Genomic DNA, 16,183 nt, shown 5'->3' on the forward strand with positions numbered 1-16,183 from the left:
GTGACGACTCACCAAGGTCTGGGCTTTACAATGCACCCTTCAGGTGCTGTGAATTATTGTGACCATTCTTCCGTTCTGTTGTACACCCCCCACCGTCCCTCCCTCCCCCCCCCCCACACCATTGCCACCCACAGAGGAAGAAATCAAATAACTCATTCTATATCTCTCACCTGGAGAGAATTCTCGGTGACACGACAGGTGATTCGTGCACGCAGGCAATGAACTACGCGCAAAGACAAAGTTTCCCCGTGTAGTCAACGTAAGCTGTTGGGTCAAGTGCCGTCAACGAGCAGCTATGAAGGCCGTCGTGGCTATACGGGGGGGGGGTCTTTGCTTTTCATATCTTCATCGTGTACTCGTTTTATTTTGCCAATTTCGCATTTGATTCATATTGTGCCATCGGTGCTGCGGCCACGGGGTGAAGTATCCCATCAGGATTCTCTCCGAGCAGAGTTGCATCGCCCGTGAAAAGCCCACGGGCAGATAGCGACAGCCCACAGCCCCGCAGCATTAGACATCGGTAGCTACCAATAGCCATCGATAGACATCAATAGCCACATCGATAGACATCAATAGCCATAATCGACCACGAGGGTACGTTGTGAAATCCCCACGTACCGCGCTCCGCCAGCAGCGTTCGTCACAATGGCAGTCGAACCGAGAGATTTTTTTTCACTTTCACAGCTGGAATTTTGCCAAATGGAGTGAAAACCCAAATTTAATGTGATCGGTGTTTTTGTTGTTGTTGTTGGTGTGCGTTTACAGTCATTTGTGGTTGAGACTTATCAACTCACAACAACTGAGATTCCTGTTAAATCAACCGTTTTATCCCAGAAACTCAGTTGACTGAGCTGGTTCATTACTCAACAATGATGATGCATTGAAAGCCAAATTCAGGTGTATGTATGTTGAACTTCTTTCGCACCGTACGTAGCTAACCGTGCTAATCGGAGGCGCGGAGAAGGCCAACAAACTGAAAAGGAAAGCAGTTCTAAAGAAGAGTACACAAGAAGTCACAAGCACACCCCTCATTGTGAAACACCCGATGCAGAAGATCCCTGTCTTCGATCTTCCACGAGGCTGCTGGGCCACGCAACCCTACACCGCATACACACAAAGCATGGCAGCAGCAGATGTGGACAGCTTAATACACAAATTGACAATTACAAAACACGCTGGCAGTGTGTGGTGACTGTCGTCGCCCAGAACAGACCGTGGAACATATTACGACTTAACGGACAATTCACAAGTACGAAGGAGAGGCATCGTTCCCCGCACTTCCAATGAGCAAGACTGGCTATGTAACGTGCGAAATAAGTTCAACATACATACATTGTAACAGCAGCGATGCACCACTTCGCCACTCCTGACGCAATAATCTCAGAATCTTAATTCATACCGGGAAGAATCCGATGAGCTATGAATCTATTTTTCACAGATGTCCAGTACAACCTCAACCAGTTCTCTGACAAGTGAACTTCCTGGCCACCTCTACACGGATGGACAACAAGACACGTAGCGGGTCGCCCTCTCTGTCTCTGGACGCCCTTCTCATATTCCCAGCAGCGGCTTGTGGCTGCTGCCCATCGGGCAAATGCGGTTACCGCACCACGCGTTCTCAGATGCGCTTCTGCGGCCGTCTGGAACGCTCTTCCTTTCGATATTAGGAAGCCACTGGAGCTATGCACTTTCAAATCGAGATTGAAAACTAATTTCTTGAGAACTGATTTTTTGTGTTTAGTTTGATGTGCTTCCCCCGCACCTTCGATTACCTTGGTTGGCTACGTACGGTGCAAAATAATGTCAACATATTTACATACATCTCAGTGACGCACTCGGTATGAGTTATGAACTCACGAGCAAGTACAGGTTGGCTAGAAACTCGAATCCACAGCGAACACCGCCAGCGATATAAATCCTCTGCCAAAAATGGCCTTGCGCCCGATTTTTTTTATTTAGCACCTAATAAAGTGTCTTTATCCACTCCAGCTTGTCTGTGTGATCGATCGCTCCCACGTCTTGACACCGTTACGACCCCTACCACACACAAACGCGCGCGTGCCATACTTGTCAGACGTCAAAAGCGCACGCACACACATCTCCCGCGAACGATAAACGCGCGACATCTCTGATGGCTCCGAATAAACACGCGCATTTCTGCGTCCCCTCTTTACTCCGCTACAAATCTCAGCCTGGGCACATTGCCACACGTGGAACGCAGCCACGATGCCAATAGTGTCGTGATTGTTTCTGCTGCCCGGTTCGGTCTCTAAGTGCCCAGGTTTTGTTGCTATCCGACTGTCTACTACCTTTCAATTTCACATCCGAGACACACGGTGAATATTGCTCGGACGTATGGTGTTTTTGAGTGGTTGCTGCTATTTACGGAGGTTCGCGGTTCGAGGCCCATAGCCACCCTGGTTAATACCAACTGTTCCTCTCTACATGAGTGCCGCGGTGGCGAGATGTTAACTACCTCACCTGGTATACAGGAGGTCATGGGTTCGATCCCCACCCCTGACGCCTGTATATTTAGAGTTTGCATGCTTTGCCCGTGGTTGCGTGGGGTTTTGTCCAGATCCTCCGGTTTTTCCCTCCACATTTATAGACAAACGTTTAAAGTATTTGGCTGCTGTACACTTCACTGGGCTATCATTGCGGCCACGTCGCTTCTGAAAAAGAGCTATATAGCTCAGTGGACCTTACCTGCTAAATTAAAACTAGTTTAGTTTGATCGTTAATACTGTGAATGGCATCGTTATCATCAGCAGCAGTGGCTGCCATGATCAGTGCACTGCTGCATGAAGGCCTCACACCCGGTGTGAATGAACTTTTTTATTTTACCAGGCAAGGCCCACTGAGCTATATAGCTATTTTTCAAAAAGCGACGTGGCCGCAAGTGATAGGACATTTAAGTGGCTTATCACGTGGAAAGTTATTGCAGCCAAATACTGTACTCTAAACGCACGTCTCTAAATGTGGAGGGAGAAACCGGAGGACCTGGACAAAAATCCACGCAACCACGTGGAAATAGCGCTCTCCTCGTGTCAAGTGGGTATTTGCATCAACCCGACGGGTATGGTCACATATATATCCCCCCAATGTGTAGCACCAGCCTGACTTATAGCGAAGTCAGGCTGGTGCTACACATGGGGGGGATATATATATGTGACTATAAGTCAGGCTGGTGCTACACATTGGGTGGATATATATGTGACCATACCCGTCGGGTTGATGCATAAGTCAGGCTGCATTGGTCATAGCATTTCCGTTATGCACAGATGTCTGCTTCCTAGAATATGCATTCATTTCAGGCCTTTCATGTATGTTGGACTTCTTTCGCACCGTGCGTAGCCAACCGTGATAATTGCTGGCACGTAATGATAGCAATGTGGGGTGGAAGGGTCGCACAGTGGTTAGTGCACTGCAGTATGAACCCGGCATGCTGAGTTCAATTCCTGGCTATGGCTGACACAAAAGGTGAGTGATATGAGCAATATTCGAACCAGTTCTGATCCTTCCCAATCAACCAGCCACTGATCACTGTGGCGAAGTATGGTCAAACAGTCCCCATGACTGACATGGCATGCCTTCATCCAGCAGTCTAATGACTGGGGGCTGTAAATTATTTCTGTTATTTTATAATAATGTGTGTGGCAGCGTGCGTAAGGATGAAAAATAACCAGCTCAGAAAATATATTGTTTATCAATGATTACATATAAAAAAAATATATATGTTTCCACTAATTCAGTGGATATTATGAACCTGCAAAACGCTCTTGAAAATGTTAACGTAATTTGCACGTTGCCTATTGGCAATTGGGCATTACGATCAGCTTCATTGGAGCAGACGTACGATAAGTAACAAAGCTGAAACCTTTTGTCGCAGTGACACAACCAGATGACGACTTCGCATGCGCGGCGAACCCTGTGTCAGCGTTCAGCTCCACTTTGGTTGCGTGCACACCAAATCAATCCACGTCGGCCGGCAAGCAGTGGACAACTCCAGTTGCTCGCGCATTCTCTTCATAGCCGGGCCTGTAAGGGTCTCAAATATAGACGCGGTGCCTCGTGGCGCGTGTGCAGAGGTGACCATACCAATGTCAAATAATATAATTCACCGTGGATAACTCACAGCACTGGTAGCCTAAAGTAACCTGCGTCCGATTTAATTTAGAACACTGCATTGCGGGATGTAGTCACTACGGCAAAGGGGGCATTGGTGATAAAGGGTGGGTGGGGGGGGGGCAGGCCTTGTCTTGTGTGCCCTTAATAAAAAGTCTTCCTGGGCACCCCTTGGCTGCTCGATATGGTGACCCCCATGCACATTTTCCCTCCCATATTAAAATATTGTTACAAAGTAACCTGGCAAGAGGTGTGAATATCGTGCTGTGTATTGCTTTTTTGGAGGTGGGGGGGGTGTTTAATGAACATTTATACGTTACGGGAGGATTTTTTTTCATGTTAGTATTAGTAGGTTCCAAAGATAATGTTCAAAAGTACATTTTATGTTTGTCAATTATAAACTCATGAATAAAGTTGATCCATGTACGTGAAGTAAAAGTATCGTAGTGTGTGCTCGTAATGTATCCGAGTGCCTTAATCTGAATCATCAACAGGCCGATGTGCACATCGCCTTCATAAATGTAAGATTACAGACAAGCCACAGTAGTGCAACTGTGGCCATGCAGTCGAGACTCTGGACCGCATAGTAAACCACCGCCGTCTGTGCTCCTTCAGCGGAGTAGGCATCGAAAAACAGAACAAACTCTCTCCTGAAGCCCTCTCGTGGCGAGCCGACTTCGACATTGGAATTTAGCTCCTGAACCACAAAGACAAAGATCCCCCGTATATCCTTAGCAGACTGTTGGGGCAAGTGCTGTTAGCGAGCACATATGAAGGTGGGTGGCCAGCACCACGCCCGACCGCCTTCGTCTCCCGAGTGGCGATGTTTACACACCGCATTAGATACTCATTTGAGGCTGAGTCGACCTAGGGGAGGCCCACGACTGGTTCGGATAATCGTCACTGGTGTTAACTATGGGCGGGAATCGAACTCGGGTCGCCGCTTACCGCCACACGACCTGAACCACACTGTCATCATCATACGCAAGGAAGTAAGATAATCTGTTTTGAGATGCATTTTGTACAATGCTCACTAGGAGGCAGTGTTGCATAATAGTCAGCAGTGGCACTATTTTGTACTTTTGTTATTGTTGCAAAATTCAAACTATTAATAATCAAAACTCTGGCCCTTGAGCAGAAATGATCGATCCTTATTTCCGTCATGGCATTTTATTGTTCATGTAATTAGTATTGAGCCACTCAGCAGCAAAAAAACACCGAACATCCACACAGAGAGGTTTCACGCGTACTCAAAGCGTCAACACGTGTAACTTGCCGTATTTAGTTTAACTTTCAAGATGTTCAAGTATTGTATAGGGAGTGCACTTGTTAATAATTTTTAAGACCCCAGAAGGTCGAAAACGGTTCAGAGTTTTGCTTGGTTAACAACAAATGCTTCTGGATAATACTTGTCTAGAAAACGCCAATAGGTTGATGGACTAAACACATTTTTGTATGTGGAGACAGAACGGAGATATGCTTATACATCAGATGTTTATCATAGTTGTATTAGGAAACAATTGTTTTAAGTATTTATGAATTGATGATTTCTGTAAAATTGCATTTGCTCGCATGCCCCTGTAATTATCTGCGCATTTTTATTTTGTCAAAGTGAATGAGCTGTGAAAATGTTTGATTTACAAATAGCTTACATAAATCAGAAAACAAAGGGACCCTGTTGATGAAAAGGGCCCTTTGACACACATCATGCCAGATTATCCCTGGCACTCAGAACTTTCTGCTCCACTGAAAAGATCTTTCTTGCTTAAAAACATGCGGCCACTCAATTTTTTTTTGTAAACGTATTAAAACATTAAGTCTAAGTTTAAATACAATTTCAAACACAAGTCTCTCATAGTCAACAAAACATTTTCCTTAAATTGAAATCATACTGTTTTAACTTTTACTCCCACCTCCGATTAGCACACTTGGCTATGTACGATGCAAAATAAGTTAAACATACATAATCGCATTCATATGAAAGGTTGCCTTTTGTGATAAAGATGTTATATAATACGGTGTGTGTAGTAATAATAAAGCATAACACATATCTATTGTGTTTCTATCTTTACCGACTGTACCCTATCATAAGAAGTGCAATTGGCTAAACCATGATCGCTCTATTTCGACCAATTTATGTTTTTCATTTTGTGTGTGCTGTTAAGATCAGTGTACATGTACAGTCCACTGCTGGATGAGGGCCTACCCACGTCATGGGGAGTTATTTGACCATACTTGACTGGTCAGTGGGAGTTTGGTGAAGGATTGCAGTGGATTAACTTAATTTCGATTTCAACATGAGTAATGTCAATATGTTTTACTTTGCAGGGTTTCGGTTTGATTATGCATCACCGTTCAATTAAATAAGCGTCTCCACAGTCACAAAATATCCACACAAAAAATATTCGTATTTATAGAGCGTCTCAAACCAATTGTATACAAATTTGTAACACTGGATTACTTATTTGCTTTTTGCTGAAATTTAGTGCTGTTCGAGTATTAAAGGCTTAGAAAATTAGTCGAGTATACTGTAAAATTTTGATTCATTAATTGAAATATGCAATATCATATAAATTTTGAAAAAACATCGATAGGCAATTGGAAATTAATTAGTCGGTCAGCATCAATGGGTTTCTCGTTAGCTCTATTGTTGAAATAAGGGCCGTTCGGGTTTAAATTATATGTAAAATTAATTGGCAAAATATTAGATGTACAAATATATTTCCCTAAAAACAAATTGCAACTCAAGACAACGATACATTTTTTCACCTCCTTAATTTTTTTTTAGACAGGAGGATTGAGTCGAAGGATTAAACTTTCTTTTAATCCTTCTCATAAGTGGGGGACTGTACTGCAAATTATGAAACTTCTGAGACAATTTGGCACTGCTCCCCGACCTCGATTCAGCTCATGGGCTCCAACCTATCTCCGTTTATCGCCTTGAACCTTGAACCAACGGTGAAAATTCCAGAACGGCAACCAAATCGCATTCTAGAGATGATTATAATGCGGTGTGCGGATCCAGATGTCAAAGCATTGAAACGACTGAACCAAGTAGTGTTACTGGCTGCACAAATAGAACTGATGGAAATCAATTTGGCTCCACCGTTGCTCTTGAGCCGACTGAACGGACAGATGGTGTTGATGACACCACGCAGTTATAAATACATGTTGTTTTTTCACTCGGAGTGTTAAGCGGAAATTATTTGGGAGGCATTGATCCTGAATTAATGGCAGTGCCAACCCCCATACATCTACTTCCATATTCATGGGCACCTCTTCAGGGTGAGCAAAGATGCACTGAAGTTCAAAAGCGCATTGCTGATACTGCTGCTGATGTCCGCCATCGGTTCCTTCTGCTAGAGTTCCCAGAAGTTGCAATGAGAAGTTGCATACAGCATCGAAAATTTCATATTGTCATTGAAAGCATTGCAACTATGATATTTAGTTGACGTACGTTAAACAAACGGCCACCGACCCTTCGACATCTGCCCTTGCAGTAAGGAACTTTATGTAATAAGGGTGTAAACATGGGTTGAACCCTCATATTATTTAATGGTGTCCCGTCTGATAACGATTGGTGTTCTATGAACACCAAAAGCGCAGGGTGAAAATGAGTGCCAACAAAGCGATAGAGGTGGGGGTGAGGGTAATTGCAAGCTGGAAGAATGGCATGAGTGGCTGGTTGGTGCAGTCGTTGGTTAGGAGTAGGGTTATGGTAAGTTGGAGGGATAACTCCAGAATTTAAATGTTTGTTGGTTTAGGGGTAACGTCAGTGAGAAGCATAGCACTAGTGGCTGGTTGTTCGTCGGTTCGGGGAAGAGATGTGCTTTTGGTGCTTGTCAAGCATGGGGGCCGTCCATAAATGACGTCACGCGCCGGGGGGGGGGGCGTGTCAGATATTTGTGACGATGTGTGACGAGGGGGGGGGGGGTTGAGAAATGTGACGTCACGTAAAAATGCGCAACTTTAAATAAATATAGAATTGTTATAACCACACTAATTGTTATAACAACCCTCCTACAACATCAGAGTGCAGCGCCACATTGAATACGCACTACAATGGCAATAGTTTAAAGCGATTCGAAGCATGTTTTATTTTCAAAATGGAAATATGGTTTGGGGGGGGGGCAGAGCTTTGTGACGTCATATTTGAGGGGGGTCTGACTTTTTGTGACGCCGTGTGACGTAGGGGGGGTGGGGGTCGAAAATCGTCCAAAATAGCGTGATGTCATTTATGGACGGCCCCATAGTACTCAAAGTCTCATTGATAATAATTAGTCGATGCAATGCCCGATACACAAATACAAAGGAGACATGACAGCAATACACTCGACTGCTACTGATGCACGCAGGTATCTGTCTTGACCACCTGAATGCGAAATTGTAGTTGTTGCTCTGCACCTACACCAGCCATTAGAAAATAAGAAGAATATAATTGGTTAGATCTTGATTTGAAGCTTTCGTGACTCCAGGAATCCATACTCTTTGGTTCTTTCGGTAAAGTCACGCAGGTAGAAAAATAATAGCTCACGACGACATTTCGATCGCAACACAAGCAATCGTCATCAGGTGGGACAACCACAGCAAGAAGCAACTGCTGAAGTAGGCGAGAGATCTGCCGTGGCACGAGATTATATAGGCCTCGGTAGTAGGGGGGAGAGAGAAGAGGGGAGGGGAAGCAGGGCAGAAAGTGGACCCTGCAGTAGACCCCGCAGTAGCACCCGGGTCACTGGAGTTATTAACCAGGTAAAGTCTTAACTGACTCTGATGTCTCCATCCTACCTGCCCATGTCAGCTGTTATTTCCGACTCTCTGTGTGTCTTTCTCTCTCTCTCTGTGCTGCCCTGCTACCCCCCCCCCTTCTCTCTCCCCCCCCCCTGCAGCCGACCTCTCCAGTGCTGCCGCGGTGGTCCACTTTACTCCAGTGACCCTGGGGCTGCTGCGGGGTCAACTTTCTGCCCCGCCTCCTTCCCCCTCCACTTATCTCTCCCCCCCTACTACCGAGGCCTATATAACCTCGTGCCACAGCTGGTTTCTCGCCTACTTCAGCAGTTGCTTCTTGCTGTGGCTGTCCCACCTGATGACGATTGCTTGTGTTGCGACCGAAACGTCGTGATCTATTATCTTTCTACCCACGTGACTTTTTTTACCGAAAGAACCAAAGAGTAGAATTGGTTAGGTAGGGTCAGTGGGAAGGCTACAATTACTCGTGGCTGCTTGGTACAGAAGTTGGTTGGGGGTAGATTTATGGTAGGTGGGAGGAATAGTAATCGTGGCTGGTTTTTTAGTTAGTTGGGGTCAGTGGGAGAGCCTTCCCGAGTGTTTGATCGGCAGTTTTGTTAGGAGTAAGAGATGTCTTCAGTGAGGGGGATAGTATTAATGGCTGGTGGGCTCTAGTTAATCAGCGTTTCCATAGTAGGGCTATGGTTCAGTTGGCGAGTGAGTTCTGCCTCCAATCTTCTTACCCCTCCTGCCCATTGTAAAGTTTTTTTTGGACGTTTTATATGTTGGTCTCGCTTTGTTTCCGTTGTTTACCCTAAGATTGTTTATTGTGTCCTAGAATGACCACTGCTTTTGTGTGCGTTTGCTGTCCGCTCCACCACCCACCACGAAGCGAAAGCAGTTGGCTAGCACACACACACACACCCGTGCGATGCTTTAGTGCGACATTTGTTTGCTTTGTTTGATACGTTTTGTGAAAAACAATAACAATCAACATTGCATTTGGAATTAATTATTGGGATCAACTCTTCAACACACCGGTGGGCTAAAGTAGTGAATTATTTGTCTTTTGTCAACGTGACACTTTTTTTTGCTGATTGGCCGTGTCGGGTGGTGGAGGGTTACGACACATTTATAAATAAACGCGATCTAACCCAAAAACCTTTATTATGAATCAACTTGAATGTATGAGCAAATCACGCGCAATGCCCTCCATCCCATCAGAGCTCATGGAGTTAAGCGGGTTTGATACAGGTAACTACCGCACATGGGAAGGTTGTCACAGGTGATGTGCAGCAGAGGGCAGTACAGCAAAACGCAATTTTTCCAACGTACTACAGTACTATTCTCATACGCCTGAATCGAAAACAAAAGAAAATCCCAATAGCAACAACAAATACCGCGGCAGACAAATTCCTGCGACTGAGCGACAGTCAGATCCCACTCCTGTAGGTTAGATTACATTTTTCGGTGGGGAAAATATCGAGATTTAAAGCTTTCGTGACTGCAAGGATTCATCTTCTTTGGTTCTTTCGGTAAAGTCACGTGGAATGAGAATAAAATAATAAATTGATAAAATAAAATAACACGATAAAATTCTCACGACGTTTCGGCCACAACACAAGCGGCCTTCACCTGATGATGTCTGGAGGACAGTCTCGTCCCTTCACCTGATGAAGGCCGCTTGTGTTGTGGCCGAAACGTCGTGAGAATTTTATCGTGTTATTTTATGTTATCAATTTATTATTTTATTCTCATTCTACGTGACTTTACCGAAAGAACCGAAGAAGAAAAATATCGAGACTTTCCGATTCAGTAACATTACTGTGCTGTAACTTAAGCGAGGGCACACTCACCCAACGCGCGTGGAGAATCAACACAACTCAACAGATTCGTCAATAAACACTTGGCCTTTCAAGGGAAAACGATTTATACAGTATATCAAACGGGTGAATTTTCAAGCAATGTCCCTTCTTCGTGGCAATCCACTTGTACATGTACGTGTCGTTCCAGCTCTGTTTGTCCACTGCTGGATAAGGGCCTGTCCCCAAGTTGTGTGGATTGTGGGGGTTATTTGACCATATTCTTCGTTGCCCTTTGGTGAAAGGGGGGGAGGGGGGGCATAGAAGTTACTGTGCAGTACTGCAATGGATTTTGCTGCCCACACAGCGAGCAAGGGGGCTGACGCAGACACTTGACCCACAAATGAACCTTATGGCAGGTCCCCGGGGTCCCGAATAAACGGAAGTCAAAATCGTAATTAATACATTCATTATACTTTCTGGTTCTTTCGGTAAAGTAACGTAGATAGAAGAAAACATAATAAAAGAACACGACGTTTCTTTATTCGTGTACAGGGAAATCGAGTTTTCAGGTCCATACGGCTGACAGCCGTTTCGAAACGGGCAAATAAAACAAGCATCATTCTGGCAAATTGCCCGATGATGCTGGATGTAATTACCAGCGAAACGTCGTACTAACATTTTTTAAATGTTGTGGATTCACTCTTCAACACACCCGTGGGCTAAAGTAGTGAACTATTTGTCCTTCTGATTTAAGCCTTTCGTGACTGCAGGGATTTATATTCTTGGTTCTTTCGGTAAAGTCACGTAGAAGGGAAACAATAAAATAATAAAAAAATATAAAACAATAAAATTATCACGACGTTTCGACTGCAACACAAGCAATCATCATCAGGTGTGAAAACCACAGCAAGACATTTTTTTTTAAAAGTTGGCTAACGTTAAAAAAACCGCCAACTTTTTTCAAATTTTCTTGCTGTGGTTTTCACACCTGATGATGATTGCTTGTGTTGCAGTCGAAACGTCGAGAGAATTGTATTGTTTTATATTTGTATTATTTTATTGTTTCCCTTCTACGTGACTTTACCGAAAGAACCAAGAATATATATTTGTCCTTTGTCAACGTGACACATTTTTACTGATTGGCCGTGTCGGGTGGTGGAGGGTTACGACACATTTATAAATAACGCGATCTAACCCAAAAACGTTTATTATGAATTTATTGGTCGCGAAAGCCGACGTGTTAAACATAGTTTTGTATCTATTTGTTCATGTTTCTCCCGTGTGATGGGACTTTGTAGGATGAACGTCGGGATTTATAAGGGGTACGGGGTGACCAATAAGGTGTGAATTGGTCTGTAATAAGGTAGGCAACTGATAAGAGTGTGAGAATCAGAATATTTATTTAAACTGGAGGAATCCGATGAGCTATGGAAGCTCATTTTTCACAGATGTTCCAGTAGGGGCGGGTAAGAACGTGACAACAACAACCAATACAAAAACGCGTGATAGGAGTGCTAAGTACTAGAAAGGTAAACAAATCACTCAAACACAAACAAATACAACACTAGACCATCCTCATCCTACCAGACAAATCCCACCGAGGCATGAACTTATTCTTCAAAAGCGACCTGGCCACAAACGATAGCTCAACAAAAGTGGCTTATCATTTGGACATTTTAGAGCAGCGAAATAATCAAAATTGTTACGTGGGCTTGACCACCTGAATGTGAAAATTGTAGTTTGCTGCTCACTTTGGCGAGATGTTAACCACCTCGCCTGGTGTTCAAGGAGGTCGTGGGTTCGATCACGACCCTGACTGACGCCTATTGAGTTTACATGTCTCTCTCGGCGTGGACGCGTCGACGTTTCATCCGCGTCCTCCACATTTTAAATCGGCTACGCGTGCAGAGCATGTGGCCCGCTCTACATGTCCACGTGATAAGCCACTCAGTTGAGCCTTCATTTGCTATAGCCATGGTCGGTTCTGAATTATTATTTTTTTAAAAGAGCTACGTAGCTCAGTGGGCCCCCATTAAACCTTGTTTTTTTTTAAAATGAAAATCTACATCAAGCCGAGACTAAATGACAAAAGGAGTTTGTAATTCAGTGCTAAGGGTGGAGCTGCCCACCCCACCCCCCTCTCTCTTTCAATTCTCAACTTCCTTCTCGATCGCCGTTTCCTCTTGGCGTCAGTCGCTGGCTCACTCGGGGACAGCACGCAACACACACGCTCACAACACACACAAGTCTAGCCAAGAATAGTGCAGTGTTGTTCACGCGTTCCTCGTACACGCAGGGAATTGTAAAGAACAACAACAGCAAGAACAACGGCGGCGGCATCAACAACAACAACAGTCGTTGAATGCATTAGGGGACATCAAAACGCCTTTGCCCTCCTCCATCGATACAAACTGTCCAGAAATCGAATGTGTTTGTCGTCGTAGTATGCGGCTGCTGCGTGGGATTTCGGTTTATCCAGGTGAGTTCGGATCGTTTGTATCGGCTTTGTGTGCGGCTGTGTTCATTGTTGCGGTGTGTTTGTGTTTTATTTTGAAGTAAAGTTGGGGTCGGGGAGTCTCGGGGTCCCTGGCTCGGCCGAGTTTTGTGCTTGCCAACGCGGCGGGCTCGCTAGCCGAGGGTCGGCGCCTCGCTGCGGCCTACGTGACGCAGAATTTAAACTTGCGACTTTTAATTACATTTTTTTCAAGTAATATTTTGCGAGCGATGGAACGGACGATGACGACTGCAGCTTATTGTTCAGACGATGCTCCGTTGAAATGCTCACGCGTAGGAGTTAAGGATAGAGGAGTTAAGGATGGTGAATGAGATGAGTTGGAAGAGGGGGATGGAAGTGCTTAAGAGATTCTTTAATTTGTCAAATATCTATACAGATGTAAACGTGTGTTCGCATACAAATACGTTTTTCTTTTGTATTCTACCGTTTCCGCTGCTGCTTTTAGTTGTGCGTGATGGTTAGTACAGTACTTGTTTATATAAAATTGCTTGACGTGGGTGCACAGTAGCGTGGGGAGATAGATGTATACAGTGCAGTACTTAGAATTGCACGGGTAGGAACAAGACGTTGTATTTGAGAGCACACGCAAGGTTATTTTAACATCATTAAAACTCTTCAGAGTTGTACGTTGGTACATGTGGGCAGGGACGTGTCAGCTGCCCGAAAGGGGCTGTTCAAAAATCAGGACGGAGTTTTTGGCAGTCAAGGAATAGAAACGCCACGCAAACACACACACGCGTGTTCTTGGGAACGAACGTATATAGGGGAGATGGAGCGATGAATTGAGCTCCTGTGCATCGGCTGGGTTGAATTATTCCATCGCACGATGGTGAAGAGATGAGCGGTGGATTTTTTTTGGGAGGGGAGGCCTTCATCCAGCAGTTGATTGATCATGGCCCATCATGATGATAATTATGAAACAATGCTTGTGAGATGATGAAGTTCATTCGTGTGTAATAGGGGCTTGTGAGAGTGATGGGTTTATTGAAGATACAAACAAAAACATTTCCAGTGTCATTCCGGATTCATTTCAAAGTGTCATTTGCGTTGTGTCTGTGTGTCTCTAGTTTTTTTGATTTCTAATACAAATTCGCTACGCATTGGATACACTTTAAAAAGAAAAATAGCGCCAGAGATGTGAATGTGTTGTTATTCTCTACTTGAAATTTGGCACAACGACGAGGATTGCATGAACTCTTGTGTGCATAGTGATCACTGTACTAATATAAATATGCATTCATAAATGGAGCAGCTCCAAGGGGACCTTTATGTTTAAAATTAGGCGGTTTAAAAGAATGCATGGCCGTCGTTTCTCGCTGCCATCACATAAATTATATGTACTCTCGTATTCATATACTGTACATAAGAGAGAAACTTTACCGCTGCGATAGTGCGTATGTACCGTAATGCACGTCTTGTACACGTGTATACAGTGTTATTCAGTATATGTGTTCTGACATGTCTTTTTTTTCTGTTCGTTCCCCGTTGGACGTTATAATAATCCCATCTCCGTCAGCAAATCTGAGCTGGCCTCTTGGAACGTAATGTAGAAGGCTGCAAAGTTGGGCTCAGGATAAATATGAGCAAAAACAAAGGTCATTTAGTGCCCAACTGCAAAACAGAGGCATACGGTACGCCTGAGAAAATTGCTGAAAGTGGACCTGCATAAAGATTATGGGAGGTGTGTGTGTGTAGGTTGCAGTGGTTTAGGAAAGCTGAACTCGATAATGGAAAGTAGCATACCCAATGCGCTTAACGCAGAACGTTTTAAATTGTTATTTATCACCTGTTTGTGACATACGGATCATAAACATGCTCATTCATGAAGAAAGTATAACACAAATTGAGAGAAGTGGCGCAACAGAAGCTTGGAGAGTCGCGTGCTTGGAATTACATTGATAAATGTAACACATTGATTAGACAATTTATCCAGGTTATAGACAACTGTCTGAACGAAAGTAAACTGGGTTTGGGCAAGAGAGTCACTAGAGGGGATGATTGCCAATGGTGAGTGGCAGAACGGAATGTGTTCCAGGGTAACTTCTCCCTCTGAGATGGGAAGATGAAATCAGCTTGTGTGCAGGTGCTGGTCCAATCATTACAGCACACGCAATCGTGAGAGAGATGGCAGAAAGCAAGGCCTTCATTCAGCAACGTATTTATTGACCTTTGCCTGTTATTCAATGTAGTCATCTTCCAGGTATGCTCGTGTAATAAGTGCAGGGGACACTCGTGCTGCCAGTGGTCAGTTGCCTAAAGCATGTAAAGTGGCATTTCAGCATCCTATAGTTTGTAATTTAGAGTGGTAGTAAGTTAAGGGACAAAAACAGCGTTAGGATTGTGTTTGTCACTGGCAATAGCAGCCAGTAAAGCTGAACACAGCATTTATATACTGTCCACACCACTTTTCTAAAACGTAAACTTTTATACCTTCCCATTTATAAGGCTTTCAAAAACATTTCAAATGCCGTTCCTTTATATACTGCCGTAAACTAAACACGTTGTGTAAAGCTTCTGTCCATTAACTGTTTGCGTGTAAAACCTGTGTTCACGACCTGTGTTCACCGTATTAGCTCATGGTGTGGGCCATTTCCGTTCTGTTTGACCCCTTAGGGCAGTAAGAGGTTCAAAGCTTATAGCCCAAGGTTTAGTAAAATCAATGCGTGCTACATGCGGGCAGCTGTATTCAAATGTGTTACAGTAGTGACAGGGGATTAAGTGGCGGTATAGTGGTTAACGCGTGGTACAACGATTAACTCGCTACGCTATGAGCTCGGTGACCTGAGGTCGATTCCATGGTTCGGCAAACATCAGTGGTAAGTGATAGAACCGGTCCTGGCTTCTCCTTCAGAAACCCACACTGACCAACATGGCTCGAATATGGTAAAATACACACCTATAAGCTGACATGGCATCAGTAGGCCCTTTATTCGTTTGGTGGCTTGAGAATGTCTTAATTATTTTGGTGGCAGTTGTGATTTCGTGGAAATCTGGGAGGATTGATGGGTGATTG

General features: G+C 44.3%; 1 protein-coding gene across 1 annotated transcript in view; it reads left to right on the forward strand.

Annotated features, from left to right (window-relative positions):
• The first annotated feature begins 12,796 nt into the window (after nt 1-12,796).
• PIK3CD (phosphatidylinositol-4,5-bisphosphate 3-kinase catalytic subunit delta) overlaps nt 12,797-16,183 on the forward strand; it is a 75,950-nt gene continuing 72,563 nt past the window's right edge. Inside the window, exon 1 of the mRNA XM_032962238.2 lies at nt 12,797-13,134. The gene's annotated coding sequence lies outside the window, so the exon portion shown is untranslated. The remainder of the gene's footprint in view (nt 13,135-16,183) is intronic.

This window comes from Petromyzon marinus, chromosome 28 (assembly GCF_048934315.1).
Source record: "Petromyzon marinus isolate PM22_M1 ecotype Great Lakes invasive population chromosome 28, UKy_Petmar_22M1.pri1.0, whole genome shotgun sequence".
NCBI classification, from domain to species: Eukaryota; Metazoa; Chordata; class Hyperoartia; order Petromyzontiformes; family Petromyzontidae; genus Petromyzon; species Petromyzon marinus.